At 41.3% G+C, this 22,798-nt stretch overlaps 1 long non-coding RNA gene across 4 annotated transcripts; it reads left to right on the top strand.

The window, feature by feature from the left end:
- The first annotated feature begins 58 nt into the window (after positions 1-58).
- Positions 59-21,386, top strand: LOC106982231 (uncharacterized). Of its 4 annotated transcripts, XR_008295844.1 has the most exons (5): positions 59-409; positions 1,680-1,765; positions 3,585-3,684; positions 5,653-5,803; positions 7,878-8,465. It is a non-coding gene; the product is annotated as an uncharacterized LOC106982231 (long non-coding RNA). The 4 variants fall into 4 exon arrangements; XR_008295846.1 differs by lacking the exons at positions 59-409; positions 7,878-8,465 and adding an exon at positions 16,721-21,386 and having other exon boundaries at positions 1,319-1,765; XR_001431331.3 differs by lacking the exon at positions 59-409 and having other exon boundaries at positions 1,319-1,765.
- Positions 21,387-22,798: the final 1,412 nt, after the last annotated feature.

Raw genomic sequence — 22,798 nt, 5'->3', positions numbered from 1 at the left:
TCTACTTTTCCTTTCCCTTATGTTCTTAATTTCATGCCTTTAATCCATGCATGCAAGCAAACTAAAAATGTCCAAGAGCTCATATCAGAATTTATAGGGTTAATTGTTTTACATTTGTCTTGAACGTGCATGATTTTATTGGTTATTTCTTCTCTCTTTCACATTAATAACCTAAATAATACAATTCAAAGGACCAAGACCCTGGGAGTCTATATAGAGGTATCTGTAGTGGAATGTATTTCACATTTTAACCAACCCATTGTTCCTTTTGTTAAAAACAGGTTTTCCTGGATCTCACACCACGGAAAAACACAGAAGAAAGAAGAACAATACTCGGGCAAGAATCTAAGGAAATTCTTAACAAACTAGGTTTTCATATGAAGGAAATGGGGTTTGAAAACTGGCAATGGTAACTTTCATCTTGATTTTTAAAAATTTTTTAATGTTTATTTATTTTTGAGAGATAGAGGGAGAGACAGAGCATGAGCAGGAGAAGGGCAGAGAGAGAGGGAGACACAGAATCCCAAGCAGGCTCCAGGCTCCGAGCTGTCAGCACAGAGCTCGATGTGGGGCTCGAACCCATAAACCGTGAGATCATGACCTGAGCCAAGGTCGGACGCTTAACCGACTGAGCCACCCAGGCACCCCACAAAGTTCCTTTACTTCTTAACAACCCTGTGAAGTAGGGATTATTCTCTCCATTTCATAAGTGAAGAGACTGAGACTCGAGAGAAAATGAGAAGAACTTACAAGCTGCTGAGTCAGGACGTAGACTCAGAGCCTACTCAGTGTTGAACTCCAGAGCCTGTGCCATTGACCCATCATGTGTGTGCTGCTTCACTTGTATTCTTTATTTCTGATCTTTACCTCGAGTTCAGGATGATCCTCGTATATTGGATATCAGGAAGGGTAAGATGAACCTGTTAATAAGCCAAAAGTTTATGGTCATTCTCTGAGGGCAAAGCATTGTGGATATATTTCTCCATAATCATGTATTTAGGGGTATATGTGGTGTGCATACAGTGATGATTTTTTTTTAACTCAAAATCAGGACACATGCCTGGCATAGAATTTTTAAACAATTGTTCATTTTAAAAATGATAAGAATAGGGGCGCCTGGGTGGCTCAGTCGGTGAAGCGTCCGACTTCAGCTCGGGTCACGATCTCGCGGTCCGTGGGTTCGAGCCCCGCGTCGGGCTCTGGGCTGATGGCTCAGAGCCTGGAGCCTGCTTCTGATTCTGTGTCTCCCTCTCTCTCTGCCCCTCCCCTGTTCATGCTCTGTCTCTCTCTGTCTCAAAAATAAATAAATGTTAAAAAAAAATTAAAATAAAATAAAAATGGTAAGAATAGACATATCTACTAAGTATGTGTATATGTGTTTATGTCTGTGTGTATACATATGTGTGTACACACACACACACACACACACACATATATACAGAAATAAATATATACCATGCTGTATACCATTGCCAGACGTCTGGTAGAAGTTGAGAAAATTTCCAAGGCTGAGTTTAGGCTTAACAAAAAGAACACTATGATTAATAGTGGTATCTGATTTGGATCCTCAAGGGGAAAGTGGTGGCCCAAACGTCTGACATTAGCCATCTTGAGATCATGTACTTACGGTTTCATAAAACTTACATATTAAATTATATGCGTCATTTCAACTAATGCAGGTATGATGGTAACGGAATAGGTGTAACTCTTAAAAACCTGGGGGTTGAGGATCACGATGGATCATCGAAAAACATAAAAGTTTCAGGTAAAAACTAAACAGGTGGAGAAAGCCACCTATGTTTATACTTTGACATCGTAAAGTGTGTGCATGTGACAAAAGTCACCTTTCTTCGAGAACACAACCAGAACGTCCAGGGTGAGCACTGAAAAGAGAATGTCCTCGTTGAGTCAGCTGGACTGGAAAATCCCCCTCAGAAGGACTGCTCTCCCCGGTGGTGGCCTAAAGGTCTTCCTAAGATTCTCTGAGGCACCACTGAGACAAAGTAGGCTGTTCAAGAAGACCTTACCAAAGGCTAGTGGATTAAAAGTGGAAACCAAAAGAGATACTGTAATTTGAGTATGCCTTGTGAGACCAGGCCCCTCCCAGGAGTGCACAGGCCCCATCCTTCCCCACACGCAGTGGTGGGAACATGGAGAGGCCTCTCCCGGGATGGTTCTCCTGACTTCTAGCCTGCCTCCGATGAGGGCAGAAATTAGCTTAACTTACACGATTTGGATGCAGTCTGACACCTCAACCAACTGAGAGCCCCCGAGTTCCCTATCACGCCATAGATCAGGATTCTTACGTGATAACGTGTTTTTCCTTTTGGATTGATCTGGGGTAGTGACCTTGCCAGGTAATCACATCTCAGTCTAGTAAAATACACGTGATGAAAGGTAAGGGTTCATGGTAACGAGGGGGTCATTGACAAATCGCAGAAGGGGTCATAAACCAAATCATAGTTTTGGTTTATATACAAAGTCATTCTCAGCACATGGGTTAAATAAGAAGAAAGAGCAGCATTCTATGACTTGAGAAGTAATCTTCTAAGTTTTACTCATACCTTCAACTGAAATGAAAATAAATCTTTGAATTATTTTTAATCGATTACTTTTTACCGATCTTTCTTGGATTGCGGAAGGGTGACCACCTGTTCCATTTTTTTGTCTGAGACTGAGGAGCTCTCAGGACTCGGGGCTTTGTGTGGCTAAAAGCCACAGTAGTGGGTAAGCCAGGATAGTTGTCACCGCAATTACAGACCTGACTGAGAACCTGATTAAACTGTGAATTCACTTTCTATGAAGATCCACATACACTTGATATTTTGCATACAGTTTCGTGAATTGCAACTTGAAACACATTTGTGAGCCCCAGATGTTCACGGACACTGGGTAAAGAAATTCTGGCCCAAATAAATACATTTTGGATTTTATGTAAGCTTATTTAAATCTTTAATTTCCTGAAGTAAAATGATACTACATGCAAAGGGTCAAACCTAATTACCTTTTTTAAAATTTATTTTTGTAAATTCACATGCAGGTTAGTTATCGTATAGTGCAATAATAATTTCAGGAGTAGATTCCTTAATGCCCCTTACCTATTTAGCCCCTCCCCCTTCCCACACCCCCTCCAGTAACCCTCTGTTTGTTCTCCATATTGAAGAGTCTCTTCTGTTTTGTCCCCCTCCCTGTTTTTATATTACTTTTGAAACCTAATTACCTTTTTGAGATTTTATATAATTAAAAAAAACTTTACTATTAAAGTATGGCTGACATACAGTGTTATATTTAAGGTGTACAGATAGTGATTCGACAATACTATACATCACTCACTGCTCATCACGATAAGCGTAATTATCATCTGTCACGATTCAACATTATTACAACGTTATTGGCTATATTCCTTCTGTTGTACATTTTATCTTCATGACTTACTTATTTTATGAGCAGAAGTTTGTACCTCTCAATTCTCTTCACCTATTTTGTCCATCCCCCACTCCCCACTCCCTCCCCCCCAACCCCCCCAACCACTAATTAGTTTTCTGTATTTAAGAGTCTGTTTGTTTGCTTGGTTTGTTTTTTAGATTCCACATGTAAGTGAAATCACATGGCATTTGTCTTGCTCTGTCTGACTTATTTCACTTGGTTTAATACCTTCCAGGTCCATCCATGTTGTCGCAAATGGTAAGATTTCATTCTTTTTTATGGCTGAGTAATATTCCATTATACATATACATGTATATACATATATATAATGGAATATACATATATATATTATATATATATCCATCCATGTTGTTGCAAATGGTGTGTGTGTGTGCGTGTGTGTGTGTGTGTGTGTATACACATACCTCTTCTTTATCCATTCATCTGTTGATGGACAGTTGGGTTGCTTCCGTATCTTGGCCATTGTACCTAATGCTGCAATAAACATAGGAGTGAATATATCTTTTTTCAATTAATTTTTTCATTTTCCTTGGGTAAATACCCAGTAAAGGAATTACTGGATCATGTGGTTTTTCTATTTTTAATTTTTAAATAATGTTTGTTTGTTTGTTTGTTTGTGTTTATTTATTTTGAGATAGAGAGCATGTGCAGGTATGAGTGTACATGAGCTGAGGAGGGGCAGAGAGAGAGAGTGGGAGAGAGAGAATCCTTTTAGCACAGAGCCTAACATGGGGCTCAATCTCACAAAGTGTGAAATCATGACCTGAACCAAAACCTAGAGTTTGATGCTTAACTGACTGAACCACCCAGACACCCCTCTATTTTTAATTTTTTGAGGACCTCTATACTGTTTCTACAGTGGTGGCACCGATTTACATCCCCACCAATAGTGCACAACTGTTGCCTTTTCTCCACATCCTTGCCAACACTTGTTTGTTTGTTTGTCTTTTTGATACTAGCCATTATGACTGGTATGAGGTGATATATCACTGTGGTTTTGAATTTTAGTTTCCTGATGATGAGTGATGTTGAGCATCTTCTCATGTGTCTGTTGGCCATCTGTATGTCTTCACTGAAAAAAATGTCTATTCAGGTCCTCTACCTATTTTTTACTACACTTATTTTTGGGGGGTTGTAAAGTTCTTTATATACATTGAATATTAATCCCTTATTGGATATATCTGATATTTGCATATATCTTCTCCCATTCACTACATTGCCTTCTCATTTTGTTCATGGTTTCCTTAGCTGTGCAAAAGCTTTTTATTTTCGTGTAGTCCCAATAGTTTATTTTTGCCTTTGTTTCCCTCGCCTGAAGAGACAGACCCATGAATAGGTTGCTTAGGGTGATGCCCAAGAGATTACTGCCTATATTTTCTTTTAGGAGTTTTATGGTTTCAGGTCTCACAGTTAGGTATTTAATCCATTTTCAGTTTATTTTTGTGTATGGTGAAAGAAAGTGGTCCAGTTTCATTCTTTTGCATATATAGCTGTCCAGTTTTCCCAACATCATTTATGGAAAAGATTGTCTTTTTCCTGTTGTTTATTATTGCCTCCTTTGCCATACATTAGTTGACTGTCCCACTGATCTATATGTCTATTTTTATGCCAGTATCAATCTTTTTTTGATGACTGTAGCTTTGTAGCATATCTTGGAATCTAGAATCTGATACCACCAGCTTTGTTCTTCTTTCTCAAGATTACTTGGCTATCTGGAGTCTTTTGTGGTTCCATACAAATGTTAGGATTATTTGTTCTAGTTATATAAAAATACTATTGATGTTTTGATAGGGATTGCGTTGAATCTGTAGATTGCTTTGTGTAGTATGGACATTTTAACAATATGAATTCTTCCAATCCATGAGCATGGTATATCTTTCCATTTGTTTGTGTCATCTTCATTTCTTTCATCAGTGTCTTATAGTTTTAAGAGTATAGGTCTTTCATCTCTTTGGTTAAGTTTATTCCAAGGTATTTTATTCTTTTGGGTGCAATTGTAAATGGGATTGTTTTCTTGATTACTCTTTCTGCTACTTGAAGTTAGTGTATAGAAATGTATTCTTTTGGGTGCAATTGTAAGTGGGAAAACATTCTTAATTACTCTTTCTGCTACTTTGAAGTTAGTGTATAGAAATGCATTTCTATATATTAATTTTGTATCCTGCAACTTTAGTCAAAATTTACTTTGGCGTCTTTCCTTTTCAGTGATATCTGGCAGCCATGTCAGAAAAATACCAAAAATAGAGGAAGAACAAGAAGATTTACTTGATTAAAAAAGTGGCTGAAAGACAAGTTCAGAGAGGGATTCAGGAACATGAGAGAATTTGAAAAATATGATCCAGAAAAAATAGGCAAGGTAAATGTATTTTAAGAATTATACTAGTTCCATATTTAATTATTTTACACTTAAAGATTTTCCAAATTAAAAAAATAGTACATATTCATTATATAAAAATTTGAACCTATGGAAAAATATACCCAAGAAAATGTAAATCACCTAATAACTTAATCACTCGAGATCTTTGCTATGATCATGATGCTACATATTTAGTCTTTTAAAAATTAAATAAATAAAAAATTAGGATTACCCCATATTTTGTGAACATGGTTATTATTAGATTGTGGCTATTTCAACAAATCATTAACTAGAACTTTAGCATGATTTTCATGTATGCTTAAGATTTTATCAAATGATATACCATAACTTATTTCCCATTCCTGAAAGGAAAAATTTCCATTTTTTCTACTTTATTCTCAACATTCTCCACTCAATACTTTACATCCGGTCACCAAATGTGTGTGGGTTTTTCCCACACCAAGCAATTGTCCAGTTCTCTGTGGACACCACCAACTGGGTGTCCTGCCATTTAATTACATTTTCCTACTTGGAGTTAGCATCAGATCCTACAGGTTAAGACCTCAGTCACACAAGACTGCCCTCATTCCCAACTCCAGACACCAACCCCAAGTTGTCACTTGTGCTTCTGATCAATCAGCTATAAGTCATGACCCCTCCTTGCGTTTAGTAGCTTTCTTGAATGGCTTACAGACCTCAGGAAAACAGTTAACTTACTAGATTACTGGTTTGTTATAAAAGGATACAACTCAGGAACAGGCAGATGGAACAAATGCATAAGACAAGGAATGGGAGTAGGGGGGAAGGGATTCAGAGCTTCCATGCTGTCTCTGGGCATGCCCCCCTCCCAACACCAACACATGTTTACCAACTCAGAGGCTCTCCAAACCCCATACTTTAGAAATATTTATGGAAGCTTTGTAATATGTGCAGGATGGATTATTAACTCAATCCCCAGGCCCTAGCCCAAGGATGGGAGATGGGCCTGGACATTTTAAGCTTGGTCTTTCTGGTGACCAGCCCCCATCCTGAAGCTATCCAGGAGCCCACCAAGATTTGCCTCATTAGAACAGGAGACGCAAGTATCACCCGGGAAATTTTAAGGGATTTTGGAACTCTGGGGCAGGAACTGGAGTCAAAGACCAAACGTTAGAACAAAAGATTCTCCTAGAACCTTTATCACTTAGGAAATGCCAAAAGTTTTAGGAGCTCTGGCCAGGAGCCAGACTTAAAGACTAAAATCTGTATTTCTTATTATATCACAATTTCCCAATCAGTGTTGGGCATGTAGGTTGTTACCAGTTATTCACTGTTTTACTTATTACATTGAATACTTTAAAAAATATACCTCAGTTTTTGTGATCGTATTTCCTTAGCGCAAATTTTCATTTTTAGGGTGAAAAGAATTTAAATATCTTCAGGAATAGTGCCAAAATTTCTCTCAAGAAATTTATACCCATTCAAATTCTTACTAACACTATCTATGTGCACAGCATTAGCTTTCACCCTGGCCTATATTGGGTGTATTAGTTATCTAGTGCACATTAACAAAGTAGTCCTCAAAATTTGTCAGCTGGAAACAATAAGATTTACTTTCTCACAGTTTCTGTTGGTCAGGGATCTGGGCTGGGTGTTTCTGGCTCAAGGGATCTCATGAGACTGCAGTTCAGCTGTTGGCTAGGAGTGATGAATCAAGGCTCAACTTGGGGAGGAGCCACATCTGGCTGATGTGGCTGATGACCAGACACATTTGTTCCTTGGCACATGGGCCACTTTATAGGGCAGTTCATAGCATAGCAAGCAGCTGGCTTGCCTCAGAACAAGTAAGCAAGAGAAAGAGAGTTCCTGAGAAGGAAGCCTTGCTCTTTTTATAACTTCATTTTGGAAGCAACGTCCCATGATGTTGCCATATTCTGTTTGTTACAGCAAGTCAGTAGATGCAGGCCACACTCAGGGGGAGGGCATTATTCAAGGGTGCATGTACCAAGGTCTAGAGATTGCCTATCACAGTACATTGCCTATCATAATATTTTCTTTCTTTCTTTCTTTTTTAATGTTTTTTTTTTTGAGATAGTGCAAGCCAGGGAGGGGCAGAGAGAGAGGAACAGAGGATCTGAAGCATGGTCTTCACTGACAGCAGTGAGCCCAATGTGGGGCTTGAACTCACAAACCACAAGACCATGACATGAGCCGAAGTTGGACACCCAACTGACTGAGCCACCCAGGTGCCCCTCTTTTTTTTGTTTTTTTTTTGAGACAGGGAGATAGAGGGCACAAGTGAGTGAGGGGCAGAGAGAGAGAGGGGGAGAGAGAGACAGGGAGAGAGAAGCAGGTCTCACCTGAAGTGAGGCTCATGTTCACCCAAAGCGGGGCATGAGTTCACCCAATGTGGGACTCAAACTTACAAACCATGAGATCATAACCTGAGCCGAAGTCATATGCTTAACTGACTGAGCCACCCAGGTGTCCACCTGTCATAATACAGTATTTTCATTTCAAGATAAAGCTTGGCCAAAAATAACCACTCAATTTTATTTTACTTTGTTTACATTTGATTACCTGTATAGTTGAACATATGTTTATTTACTAAGTTAGTATTTTACCCAGTAAGCTAATATATATTGAGCATTTACTATGAGCCAAGCACCAAGCTAATCATTTTTTTTGTGGCCTGAGCCACCCAGGCACCCCTCCTCTTCTTATAAGGACACTGGTCATATTGGATTAGGGCTCACTCTTTTGGCCTCATTTTACCTTAATTACCTTTTAAACAGTCCTATTTCCAAATACAGTCACATTCTGAGTTATCCTGGGGGTTAGAATATCAATATGTGAATTTTAGGGGAGCACAATTCAGCCTCTAATACTTACTTGCCAACACTTGGATTTATCAATCTTAATGGTTTTAAAAATCCATTGAATGTTTGTAAATGTTATTATGTTATTTAACCTGTATTGGCATGTCCATTTTCCCTACTAGACAGTAGTTCCTGAAGTTTGGGCCTTTGTCTTACTAACCTTTATAACCGCCACTGGGAAACCATAGTTAGCATTTAGTAAATGCTTACCATTGGAATTGCATTTTTTAAACCAACTGGAAGACAAAGAGGCCAGTAGGTTCTGTAAACTTTGCCTGGTTTGACCTTGTATTGCCAAAATACCTTTTAAAGTTGTTTTTATTAAAAAAAAAAATTTTTTTTTGTTAACGTTTTTATTTATTTTTGAGACAGAGAGAGACAGAGCATGAACGGGGGAGGGGCAGAGAGAGAGGGAGACACAGAATCGGAAGCAGGCTCCAGGCTCTGAGCCATCAGCCCAGAGCCCGACGCGGGGCTCGAACTCACGGACTGCGAGATCATGACCTGAGCCGAAGTCGGACGCTCAACCGACTAAGCCACCCAGGCGCCCCTGAAGTTGTTTTTATTAATTTCAAGATTCATTAGGCGCATAGTTGTTACTCATGTAAATAGTTCCCTGACTCCTCTATTACCCAGTTTGCATTTTTATCAAAGCTCTCTGCTTTTCTTCTTCTTTTGCTGTGAGTCCCTGAAAAGCATTTCCTAGATCCTTAGAAATCCCAGTATATCTAGTCAAGGTGGGGACACTGTGTAAGCAAAATACAAAATTGACCTAATTGGCTTGGATTTTTAGTTCTGCCAAAGGGGATGAATCAGCTGAGTTAAATGAAGTCTGAGAATGAACCTATAGATTAAGTTATCTAATCAGAAAAGTTATGTGATCTAAGTGTGGAGCATTTTTTATATATTCCTTTTATCATTGTATGAATGATATAATTTTATAAAATTGTAAATTGTTAGTCTTAAATATACAGGCTCTAATTAGAAAGAAATAACCTTTCATTAAAAAATTTCCCTGCTATCTTCTTCCTGGATGTCCCAGCAGGGAGTGAGCCCCACCTCTTGGGGGCTGTTGTAGCACCTGATAGGTAATCGTTACCTTGCATACTTGTAATAATTGTTATCGTGGAGTTTTAGCTCTGCAATTATATTGTAAGCCATAAGAAGACAGTCACTATGACTTTATAACCCCATTGTATTTTATACTTACATAGTAGATGTTCTAAAAAATATGCTAAATAAATTCCCCAAATTGTTCTCCACCATCTTCCTCATGACTCTTAGTAAGGAGAAAAAATTAAAAAACCCAAATCTATGATTCACATGGAAACTCTGTAAAGTAGTGGTGTTCAATCCCTCTCTGTCTCTTGTCTCTCTGCTCTGTCCCTCTGTCTCTCTCTTTCTCTCAGACATTGGAAAAGAAGATTTCTTTTCAGTCCTGAAAAAATTTGACTCGCATCTGAAGGAGGAATCCTTTAATGATTTCCTGAAGAGACGCAATCTTATATGCAGTGCAACTGGCAGTAGTTATCTGGAGTTCCTGTGGAACCTCCAGGACAGTGATGAAGGGATCAAAATCCTCTCCAAGTCCATGCACAGTTTGTACGGACCCTCCACATGGCTACGATAGTCTTCTAGTCCACTAACCATTGGTAAACTTTCAGGGAGACTCAGATTCCTCACCTTCGTGGTGCTGTATCTCTCTCAGGACCCGTGTTCATGGACATGGGCCAGCCTGGTCCATAGATGGTTCGTGAGAATTTGGCCTTTGGGAACAGAGTGTGACAGGAATGAAACTACTCTGTCTTGTTACTAAAATTATTAGCATTATTATTAAAATTAGCTTCAAGTAAGAATTGGTCTACTTTCCCTGGCTGAGGAGGTTACACAGTGTCTTGGGAGGATACACATGTGCGAATTTAGTATGATTCACTTCCCCCTTAATGCTCCCTGAAACAGCTCCTTAATGTTCCCAGTGCCACACTTTATTTTTAGCACTTGACCTTTTGCCTGGATAGAGCAACGTACTGTGGAGCTCAAACCCACAGTCTCCCCTATCCTGTGCAATATGGAGGATGTTATATTATACCTTCTTTGGAAGGTCTGGCATCCAGAATGGCCTTTTAGGACAAAGTAAAGCTGTGTACCCACACACACACACACACACACACACACACACACACATACACACCCCTTTGGTAACATTGCCTTCCATGCCTGGATTATAATTATTTCTTTTACATATCTTCTGCCATTGCTGCAAGGCATTATATAATCTGAACATTTATGAAAATATTTTTAAAATGTAGATAAGGATCTTGTACCAAAATAATCATCCCTCTTGTTTTAGAATAACAAAAACTTAGGGGTGCCTGGATGGCTCGGTCCGTTAAGCATCTGACTCTTGGTTTCAGCTCAGGTCATGATCTCTCAGTTTCACGGGTTGAAGCCCTGCATCAGGTTCTGCCCTGGCAGCACAGAGCCTGCTTGGGATTTTCTGTCTCCCTCTCTCTCTGCCCCTCCCCACTTGCGCTGTCTCTGTCTCTCTCAAAATAAATCAATAAACTTAAAATATTTTTTAATAAAAAATAAAAAGAATAACAAAAACTTGGAAACAACATTCAAACATAGACGAGTAGTTAAATCAGTCATAGAATTTCCATACCATGAAATACCATGCAGACATCAGAAAGGATTACCACAATTTTTTTTACTGAAATGGGAAAATGCTAATTATGGAATACTAAGTGAAAAAACTTAAGTCCCAAACTGCAAATGCAGCATGACCGTGGCTGTGCCTTTACCTGTCTCATCATGCTGGCTCACCACCACCTAAACGGCCTCCCTCGACTGAGCGTGACCCCTACCATCCATTCTCTGCATCCAAGCCAAGAGGTCTTTCAAAATTCAAATCTAATCTTGTCCGTTCCACACTTACCGCTCTCCAACCATCGGAGCAACAGCATTTAGAAAATGTTCGGGCTTGGGGCGACTGGGTGGCTCAGATGGTTAAGCACCGGACTTCGGCTCAGGTCACGATCTCATGGTTCGTAGGTTCCAGCCGCACATCGGGCTCTGTGCTGACAGCTCAGAGCTTGGAGCCTGCTTCAGATTGTATCTCCCTCTCTCTCTCTGCCCTTCCCCCACTCGCACTCTGTCTCTCTCTCTCTCTCTCTCAAAAATAAATAAACATTTAAAAAAAGGAAAGAAAAACAGAAAACGTTCAGGCTCATGAACACGGGGTCCAGAGCCCCTTGTAATCCTGCCCCTGCTGCTCTTTGGCACCTCATCTCTGAAGGTCCTCTGTCCCCATCTGTAGTAGCATGCTTGGCTTTGACCAGACTTCTTCCATCTGTGCTTTCTGGCCAGAGTGCTGTTGCCTTCTTTTTGCCTTGATATCTTCTCATCTTTTACATCTCAGATGGGAAGCTTTTCCTCATCCCTACCCTGGTTTGCTTGCTCCTTCTCTGTGCTTCCATTACTCTCTGTGTGTCCCCTTACTGTAGAACTTATTACTGCCCTTTACTGTAATTGCCACTTCCTTACCCGTGAAGGCTGGGTCTATGTCATGCCCATTATTTTGTTTCCAGCAGACAGAACCACAGGGTAGGCACTCGTTAGCTGTTAAAAAAAATAATGTTGAGGGGTCCCTGGGTGACTCGGTTGGTTAAGCGTCTGACTCTTGAAACTGGCTCAGGTCATGAACTCACAGTTCGTGAAACTGATCCCCGCATCTGGCTCTGTGCTGACGGTGAGGAGCCTGCTTGGGATTCACTCTCTCTCTGCCCCTCTCTTGCTCTCTGTCTCTCAAAATGAATAAATAAACATTTAAGCAAATAATAGTGAACATATCTGGCAGACAAACATCAACTGGTTAATAGAAATTTTTCCTTCAGTGGTTGAATTTTGGATGGCTTTAAATTTCTTTCTCTTTATACTAAGACAAAATTATTTTTTATTGTGGTAAAAAAATGCATACCATTAAATTAACCATCTTAACAATTTTGCAGTGTACAATTCAGTAGTGTTAAGTGTAATTGCGTTGCTGTGCGACTAAAACATTTCATCTTGCAAAACTGAAACCTTGTATCCACTAAGCCGCTCCTTTCCACCACCCTTGATGATTACTTTTCTACTTTCTGTTTCAATGATTTTAGATGCTTCACATGAGAGGAATCATACTGTATTTGTCCTTCCATGCCTGGCTTCTTTTGCTTTAGCATAATGTCCTCATTAGCATCCGTGTTAAAACAAATTTGTGATATGAACTCTGTGACCTCTGGAACCAGAAAAGTAGTATTATGGAGAATCATAGGAGCTAAAGGTGACTCTCAAATTTATCTGGGCCATTTTTCCACACCCCAAACTTTACTTTTTTCTAGATGAGAAATCCAAAAATAGAAAACTAACTTGTCCAAGGTGAAAGGTTCCAGAATGGCAAAACTGAGCTCAACAAATGTAAAAATAAGTAATAGAGGTAGGCGTTTAGTTCTTTTACACAGCTTACAGCATGTCCTATTTTATTTTCTGCACATAGCTGCTTAAGTATAATTTTATTTTCTATTATTCCATTTTATATTTGAAGTGAAAATCCCAGCTGCCCAGGTTATTTCTCTGTTTGGAAGGCCCACTACAGTTCTCTTTGTTTGGGATTAGGCTTCTGCAATTTTGTCTGTAAAATGCATTCCCCAGGTGGTCCAGATTTTGCATTTGGGGCATGCAGATCCTGTTGGCATTTACGAGTAAAAGGAATTCTTTAGGTTTCTGAGAGACTTTGATATTTGAGCCACGCAGATCTAACAGAGCTGGAGTCACCAGAAATAGTTTAGAAATATTTTAGTCCAGCTGCTTGCCACTGTGTGACTTTCTCTCCTACTCTGAAAGAAAAAGATCTCATAAGCTATACTTTATCATATAATTACCAAAGAGCCTCTTGTTCTCAGTATCCAAACTAGTTACTTAGTTGAAAGAACATGTATTATGAGTCCACCAGGTGCCCTGTTGTGACTTAGAGGCATGTTTAAGATGGATATTAACTAGTGAAAAAAAACCCAGCGATTTTCAAAGTTAAGGCAAAGACCTCTTAGCAATGCTGCAGGCAAATCCCCTCATTCTGTGTGTGAGACACAGAAGCCCAGAGAGGGACCCAGAGTGAAACAGCCAGTGAGTCACATACTAGAATTTCAGATGCCTATTTCTGACCACCGGGCCAAAGAGGACATCACAAGCTCTTGGACTATATACGTGGGCTTGATTTGAAGAGGGACACAGAGACTCTCACTCAGCTCGCTTTCCATTAACATTTTATTCTTTCCTCCTAATTTACTTGTCAACATGATTTTTAGCCTGGTCTTGATATCTGGTTTTGAATCAAGAGAAGAAAACTCAGGAGATTTCTAGCCCATGGTGATTTAGAATAGCTTGACAGGGTGTTCCAACACTGAAGGGATTCGTTTTCTTCAGTCCAATTGGTAGAACCAAGAAAGGAAATTCCGAACCCCAGCTGAGACTAGGCCCTGTAATATATAATGTACGTGCCTAGGTTTTTGGGAAAGAATGACTAAAGCCTGCTTTGGGAGGGATCTTTGGCTTGAAGCTTTCGGTTTTGTTTCTGACTGGAAGAAAGGAGTTCATTTATGTCTAAGTGTCAGGTTGCAGTCTGCTTTGGCAGTCTTTCTAGCACAAACACCACATTTGATGTTAGCATTTGAGAGGAAAAAGACTCCCGAATGTTTTACTGTGATTTGCCCTTAGAGTCCTCTCAAACACTGTGAAAATAACTCTAGGAAGTTTTGTTAAATGGTAGAATGCTTAAGGCTTCATACTATTTTACCAGTTTATTTTACTGATGTGAAACTCAGTGAGTATATGTGTAAATAAAGAATTGCACTTCTCTGAAAGGTAGGAAAAAGTTTATATCATTATGGTCCTTTGTTCTGTAGGGTTCCAAGAGACCAAATAATATTCTTTGAACCAAAAAATACCCCTAAGCTATAGCTAAATGCAGAATATTTGTAGTGATGTGGAATGTGTTCACATTTACGTAAATTAACTTAAGGAAACATATACTGTAACATTTGTTAAATATTGTCCTGTGACTAGTACTATAGATCTAGGTACTTAAAGTAATACAAGCCATTGACAGGACTCAGTGCTCCTGGGTCCCTGACATCTTCCACAATCCCTCAACAGACATAGGTTCAGAATCACCTAGAATGTTCTTCTCCATTGGGCAGAAATTCTCTCTGTGTTGCTTCCCAACACATAGATGATCAGAAGTCCTGCATTTCTCCATCTGGTGGTCAACAGATTGATTTCATACTACATTAGGTGCACATCAGGTCCCTGTTTGCTGGACTGTTCTCTCTTCAGAGATAAAAGCTGACGTGGATCTTCTTACAACATGGAGAGTGGGAAACCCACTCAGGCAAACTCAGTGAAAAATCAACCAACCAAGCTGCGGTGCTTGAGCAATAGGTCTGGAAGCGAGTGACCGAGGCTCTTTCAATAGGTGTCCCTGGAAGACTAATTAGTTGTCAAATAGTTCTCTTTTTTTTTTGTTAAAAAAATTTTTTTAAACATTTATTTATTATAGAGAGACATAGAGAGACAGAGCATGAGCATAGGAGGGGCAGAGAGAGGGGGAGACACAGAATCTGAGGGAGGCTCCAGGCTCCGAGCTGTCAGCACAGAACCCAATGCGAGGCTCGAACTCATGAACAGTGAGACCAGGATCTAAGCCGAAGTCGGACGCCCAACCGACTGAGCCACCCAGGTGCCCCAGTTGTCAAATATTTCTGATTGGTGACCTCAAAGGAGTGGGGCATCTTGGCCAGCACTTACTTTCTACCTCTCAATTTTATTTATTTATTTATTTATTTATTTATTTATTTATATGAAATTTATTGTCAAACTGGCTTCCATACAACACCCAGTGCCCATCCCAACAGGTGCTCTCTTCAATGCCCATCACCCACCCCCCTCCCTCTCACCCCCCATGAACCCTCAGTTTATTCTCAGTTTTTAAGAGTCTCTTATGGTTTGGCTCCCTCCCTAACTTTTTTTTTTCCTTCCCCTCCCCCAATGGTCTTCTGTTAAGTTTCTCAGGTTCCACATAAGAGTGAAAACATATGGTATCTGTCTTTCTCTTGTAGGACTTCTTTCACTTAGCATAACAATCTACCTCTCAATTTTAAACCAGAATTCAACTTCAACGTAATTTACCTGGGCGATTGCACCCTGCTGTGTTTGCTTATTTCCAGACTCCTGGGTGAACATGGCAAAAACCTTTCCTGCAAACTTAGATTCTCTTCCAGCATCTTTCTACCTTCTGTGTCCCTGGCAGACTCTTTCTGAAGTGCCATTTGCTCTCCACTCTCTCATTCGCGACACAATCCACCGGCTTTGGTTCTCCTTCCCCTTGGAGTTACTCTTGTTGAGGTCTCCTGGGACCTCCACGCTCCACGATGCCAAACAAAAGGCATGTTCTCCAGTCCCTGGTTTATATGACTTCTCTGGAACATTTACCTCTACCGAACACCCACTTCTTCCTAAATCTGTATTTACTCTTGGCTTTACTGTACGACGTCACATTCTTTTGGTTTTCCACTCTCCTCTCCGGCTGCTTCTTTATAGGTTCCTTGGTGGGTTCTAGCTTCTCATTCGTTACGTGCCAATACTGCCCAGATGCTATTCTCATTTATACGTTCTTAGAAGCGCGTTCACGCACACGCATAGCTTCAATGTCACTTCTGTGCTGGTGACTCTCATATCTACCTGGCTAGCTCAGACCTCTTTTGCTTGAATGTCAGACGCATACGTGTGTTATAAGCTTCACCTCAAACTTACTACTTTCAATGCCTGCTCCACCTCCCAGGTCTCCTGTCTCTCTCTCGGCGTCTGTCCAAATCAGATAAAACTAAAAAGCATCCTAGATTCCCATTCTTCCTCGTCTCGCACTTAACTGGTCACCAAGGAATGTAGAGACTACTTCCTGGCCATCTCACCCATCTTCTCCGTTCTCTCTCATTTTGATCAGACACTGTTTCTCCTCTCGTAGATTGCAGCAGGCCCTCGGAGCTGGACCACCTGACTCCAGTCTGCCCACCTCTTCCTGGACCGGCACACAGTGCTATGTGGATGACCCTTCTAAACTGCAAATGTCATCATGTCACTTTCCCGTGTACCACCTGTCGTTCCCCCGACTTAAGATTAAAGTAAAATCCTTCTGGTTTTGCATGCCAGGTCTTGCATTTTCTGGATATGGCCTTTCTCTCTTGCCTCATCTGCTATCACCCCCCTCTACACACACACACACACACACACACACACATCCTCCTCCGTCTCAGCCGCTCCACAGTGTGTGTGAATTGCGTGATTTCTTACCTCCACTTCTTGTGTGTTGATCTTGAAATACTCTCCTCATCCCCTTTGTTTCTTTTTTCATTTTATTTTATTTTATTTTATTTTATTTTATTTTATTTTATTTTTATTTTTATTTTTGAGAGAGAGAGAGACAGACAAAGCATGAGCCGGGGAGGGGCAGAGAGAGAGGAAGACACAGGATCCAAAGTAGGCTCCAGGCTCAGAGCTGTCAGCACAGAGCCCAATGCAGGGCTCGAACTCACAGACCACGAGATCATGATCTGAGCCGAAGTCAGACACTTAAGTGACTGAGCCACTCAGGTGCTCCCCCTTTATTTCTAATTAGTTAATATTCATCCTTTAAATTCAGTCGAAGGGTCACCTCCTCCAGGAAGCCTTCTTGGAGCCTCCCATCTGATTTAGATGCCCTCCTCTGTGTTCTTATAACTGTCTCATAAAACCTACTGTATGTTCCATTATAATTGTGTCTGCATTGTAAACTCCTTAAAGACTGAATGCATTTTTGGCCTGGTGTGTTTACACTGGATTTACAAATGTTTCCAACTTATTTAGCATATTCATCTATCACGCGGGGTGATTATGCTCCTAATTTTACTTACTTTCCGTGGTTCCCAGGTATGGGGTCTGGAGGCATGACCAGGGCCCATGTTCCATTCCTCAGAGCTGGGAGTTGTGTGTCCTGCTCTCCTCCCCCAAATTGTCTCACCATGTCATCTCCTCCCTTCCCTGACAAGTTCCAATGTCAAGCAGCTTGTAACCAGGAAATGAGATGTCAGCATCCCGTGCTTCTGGACCTCCACAGCTTGACGTGTTGTTTTCTTGGCCGCCTTCCCATGCAACTGCCCCCTCCCTGCTGGGCAGGTGAAATGAGTGACAGGGATAGACTTTCTTCGTGACCATCAAACTTTTCCTGATCTGGGTCCACTGTCATATTCACTGGGGCCAGAGTTGAGGAAAGAGGAGGGTGTCGATGCCTGTGCTGTTGACTGGCCCCAAGAGACAGTGGTTCTCCGAGCTTAGAATTTGAAAGGCTTGGTGCCTTTTTTCCCTCTCGGTCAATTCCAGAAATAACAGTAGTAGCTGTGCATTTGCTGTCCACCAGGAACAATTCTGATATTTCCACTTAATCTTTATGACAGCGTCGTCTGACAAAAAATGAGTCGTTCTTCTCAACTGACATACAAAGGAACTGAGGCAAGGAGAGGGTAAAGAATCTGCCCAAAGTCATCAGCTAGTAAATGCAGCCCAGACTCAAACCAGCCTGGTGCTACAGCTCATTTCTGTAACCTCTGGGCTGCACTGCCTCACTTTGCCACTAGCCTGTCACAGTTAGATTTGCTGCTCCCAGTAGCGATTGTCCAGCTTTGTGCCTGGTCAGCGGGAGCCCCCCCCGTGCCTGGGTGACTCGAGGAGGCCGTATGGTGTTCTCCTTTGCCTCCCCCCCTCTTCAGTGTTACCTGCTAAATACGGCTTTCGAGGTGTGCCGTCTCTTGGCTGGCCCACTGTGTCTTCAAAAAATTATCTTTTATTTATTTACAGTTTTCATGCCATTTACTTTCATTGGTTTTTTACTAACTACTTTTCTTTTTTAAGTTTATTTATTTATTCTGAGAGGGAGAGACAGAGAGCAGAGGAGGGACAGAGAGAGAAAGGGAGAGACAGAATCCCAAGTAGGCTCCACACTAATAGTCCATCCAGAGCCTGATGCAGAGCTCAAATTCATGAACCCGTGAAACCATGACTCGAGCCAAGGTTAAGAATCAGACGGCTTCCCCACCGACTGAGCCATCCAGGTGCCCCAACCAGCCACTTTTTTTAAGTTGAAGAAGTAATCTGTACACATGGTAAGATATTCAGACTATAAAAGGTCTCCACAGAAAGCAAACCTACCTCCAGACTCCCGGTCTCCCAGTCTGTCCCCAGGACCCTCCCTCATCCAACACCCAGGCCAAACGCCATCACTTTCCTTATGAAATAGTGTGTGTAGCAAGGTTATAATTGAACTCACATTACAACTTACGTGTGCTGCTAAAACGTTTGCTCTTTTTGTCTATAATGAATCCAGCCTTCCAGCCCCGCCCCCAACTCCTCTCCATCACCCCTGCTCACAGGCTGATGGCAAAAATGAACAGTTTCCAGTCTTGTTAAAAATTTTTTTTTTTTATTTTAGAGAGAGAAAGAGAGTATGAGTGGGGGGAGGCAGGCAGAGGGAGAGAGAGACAAAATCTCAAGCAGGCTGCATGCTCAGTGCTAGAGCCTGGCATGAGGCTCAGTCCCACAATCCTGGGATCATGACCTGAGCTGAAATCAAGAGTCAGAAGCTTAACCGACTGAGCCACCCAGGCGCTCCCAGGCTTGTTTAAACCTTAGTCTACCTGGTAGGTTGTCTCTTTTAGGGAGGTATTCAGGCTGACTTGGATGAAAGGGTCAGTCTCCCAGAGATTCTGTCCTCCGGGCCTGCTCCTTTCAACAACAAAGGAGAGGGAGGGAAGGAGTGCAGCTTATGTGACCTGCAGCCAATATTCTCTCGCCCGCTTAGCGCTTAGCGTGTGTCTGCTGTCCTCTGGCCTCTGGGCAGTGTTCTTCAGCCATCTGGTCAGGGATGCCCTGCAGGTCTCTGGTGCAGAGACGAGTGTGCACAGTCAGGGTGTGTTGTTGGTGCCGTGCTCCTGGCGGTTGTCCCTGGCTGATGTGAGCTCAACCCAGCGTTTGATGGCTGTCACCCTGCAGGATTTGGCTGACATGCCCATTCAACCCTGCCCAGCTAGTGTTTCTCCACAGAGCCGTTTTGCCCATGGCATGGCAGCCGCCTCTGGGGAAGCTTCCTCACCGGGGTTCTTGGTTAGTTCTGGGGCCTGGCAACACACAAGACCTAGCACGCGTGGCTCAGGAAAGCTAGGGCTTGGGTTAAGCCTCCCACCTGACCACGACGCGTAATGAAGTTTACCCTGCCCCATGAGGGTGCACCCTCCCAGAACCCAGACAGGGCAGTTATGGAGGGGATCCGCCTCTCCCTCTGACCCCACTGTTATCTGTACCCCCACCAGACGTCACGTGGTAAAAGACAAACACAACGTGGTCCGACTGTCACTGATAGAGCCGCCATCTTCTTTACTCTGTGAGGGGACCCAGTGTGCGTAGGCCCTCTGGGCGAGGATGCTGATTATACCCAAGGGACAGATCGGGGGGGGGGGGGGGGGGGGGTTGAATGATTCTGTTGTTAGGAACATCCTTCTGTAATGTAGAAGCTGGAATGATTTTGGCTACCTGTGACATCTAACTCAATGTGGCTTAAGCAATAAAGACATTTAGTAATCTTGCAAGATAAAAACTCTCTGGGAGTTAAGGGTTCCAGGGTTGTTTTGGCCACGCCATTATACCACCGGGGGCCCCAGACCCTTGTGCTCTGCCATCTGCAAGCTGACTTGTCACCTTTGGTCTCATCATTTCAGGGTCACAACTGCTCTGGGCATCACGTCATCAGACAGGCTCGTTCAAAGGCTCAGGGTGGAGCACATCTCGTCTCTGTCCTTTTTGTCAGCGTCAGCTGACTGACAGTGGGTTCCTGATACCATATCCCTTTTCAACTTAAGACATGATGATAATTTTTATGTTATATTTCTTAAGTTTATTTTTATTTATTTTGAGGGAGGAGAGGAGCAGAGAGAGGGAGACAGAATCCCAACCAGGCTCCGCACAGCCAACGCAGAGTTGGACACGGGGCTTGAACTCTCGAATCGTGAGCCAATCATGACCTGAGCCAATATCAAGACCTGGTCCGCTCAACAGACTGAGCCTCTTTATGTTACATTTTTAAAAATAGATTTTGTGACTAGAGAGGATTCGGCTCCACTTTAATTGGAATTGAAGTCAAATTGGCAAATTTGTTTCAAATTGGTTTTCTCTTACTCTTGACTACTTTCAAGTAAGATTTTACTCAAGGTGGATGTTCCACTTTTGTTTTTTTGTTTCTGTATTGGTGACTTTCTCCTCTGAAGGACGTTGCAAAGCCAGCCATGTTTACAGTACCTAGTAAACGGAATCTGGTTTTGGACAGGGATGTGAGAGAAATATACTTCAGCTGGCACTTCTGTGAAAGGGACTGAGAGCTCTGAAATCATCTGCAGTTTGATTTGTGTGTTATCAATAACTCCGAAGATTGTGAAGCTGCATCCTGAGCCTATATTTTCTTTTCTGTCTGTTGCAAGTTATCTAGAGAATGTGGTAGAAGAATACCCACAGAAGTTCAAATCACACATCCTGGAAATGGGGCCATTTTAAAATGCTATCACCTTGTAAGTTTGAGGACTTGTCGAATGATTTTCAGGAAGTTAGAAATATAGCTACTGAAAAAAAAAAAGAAATATAGCTACCGGATTTACTATGACTAGCTCTACATTTTCTTATTTTTTGCTTATTTTTGACAGAAAGATGGACAAGTTAAGAGAAAATGTCATTAGTCAACAGGAATTTCAATCGGCCATTGAAAGCAGATAACAGAATTACATATATGCTTTCTCAGTAGTGTGCATGATGGAATCTTTGGTGATTTCACTTCTACACTGCACATAGTGGATCAATTTTTTTTTTCATGTTAAAATAACAACGAAAAGTTGCTTTTACTTAAGTTCACAAAAGAAAACTACATAAACGAGTGGATCTTAGGTGAGAAACTAGGTATTTTCCTACCCAGTAAAAAAAAACCAATGATAAGTTCCTGGATTTCCAATGATAATATTCAGAGTGAACCACTTTATTTATTCCTCTGTCCCCGTACATCTTGTAATCAAATAAGTCACGTCCCTAATTCTATTTATTATGAATGAGTTCATCATCACGCCTGATGTGAGAAGAGGCTTTTATTTCTGCTTAGTGACCATGAAAATTTCTAAGCCACCAGGTGGCAGAGTACCCTCGGCTTAGGTTGAATATTGCATTTTCCCACTGATTGCCAAACGTTAGTCTATAGCTAATGTGAGTGGCTTTCAAACCTTTGGCTCATGTGACCCTAAAATAATTCTGAAAATGTAGGCATGCCCCCCAAACTTTCAACTTTATGTGTAAAATTATTCAACAAAAGTTTAAGTAACAGAAGAGATGTAATTTCTGGCATAGTGTGAAGAGTGAAATTTTAAAATAAAATTATTATATCGCTCTTAAATGAATCTAATTGAATGCAAAATACCACAGGGATTTGATAGCCACCGTCATCTATTTTAAAAATTTCAAGACAAGCTCATCTTTTATAGTTGGATACTTTACATTTCTCCTTTGTTTTCTGTGACATCTTACTTTCCATTTTATTTCCTCTATAGAATTTGATACTACTGTAAGTGTTTTAGAGTTAAAAGCTTTGACCATATTATTCTTCTTCTCTGCAACAAGAGTATGTGCACACACGAAACGAGGTGTTTTGTATTTCCTGTGACTGTAAGGTTCTATGTGTCACATTTTTATATTTCTGAATTTCTAATATATGTTAGTATATATTTCTAAAATTTGTCCGGTATACATTTATTTTTCATGAATTTGAAAAATCCTGAAAAATATTAAGAGACAAAAATGATTCTTTTTAAAAAATGTTTATTTATTTTTGAGAGAGAGAGTGAGAGAGAGACAGAGTGCGAATGGGGGAAGGGCAGAGAGAGAGGGAGACACAGAATCAGAAGCAGGCTCCAGGCTCTGAGCTGTTAGCACAGAGCGCAGGGCTTGAACCCATGAACCATGCGATCATGACCTGAGCCAGAGTCAG

The sequence above is a fragment of the Acinonyx jubatus genome, chromosome B1, assembly GCF_027475565.1.
Source record: "Acinonyx jubatus isolate Ajub_Pintada_27869175 chromosome B1, VMU_Ajub_asm_v1.0, whole genome shotgun sequence".
Lineage (NCBI taxonomy): Eukaryota > Metazoa > Chordata > Mammalia > Carnivora > Felidae > Acinonyx > Acinonyx jubatus.
Note: the sequence above shows the minus strand (reverse complement) of the source record. Positions and strands in the feature narration are given on the sequence as shown.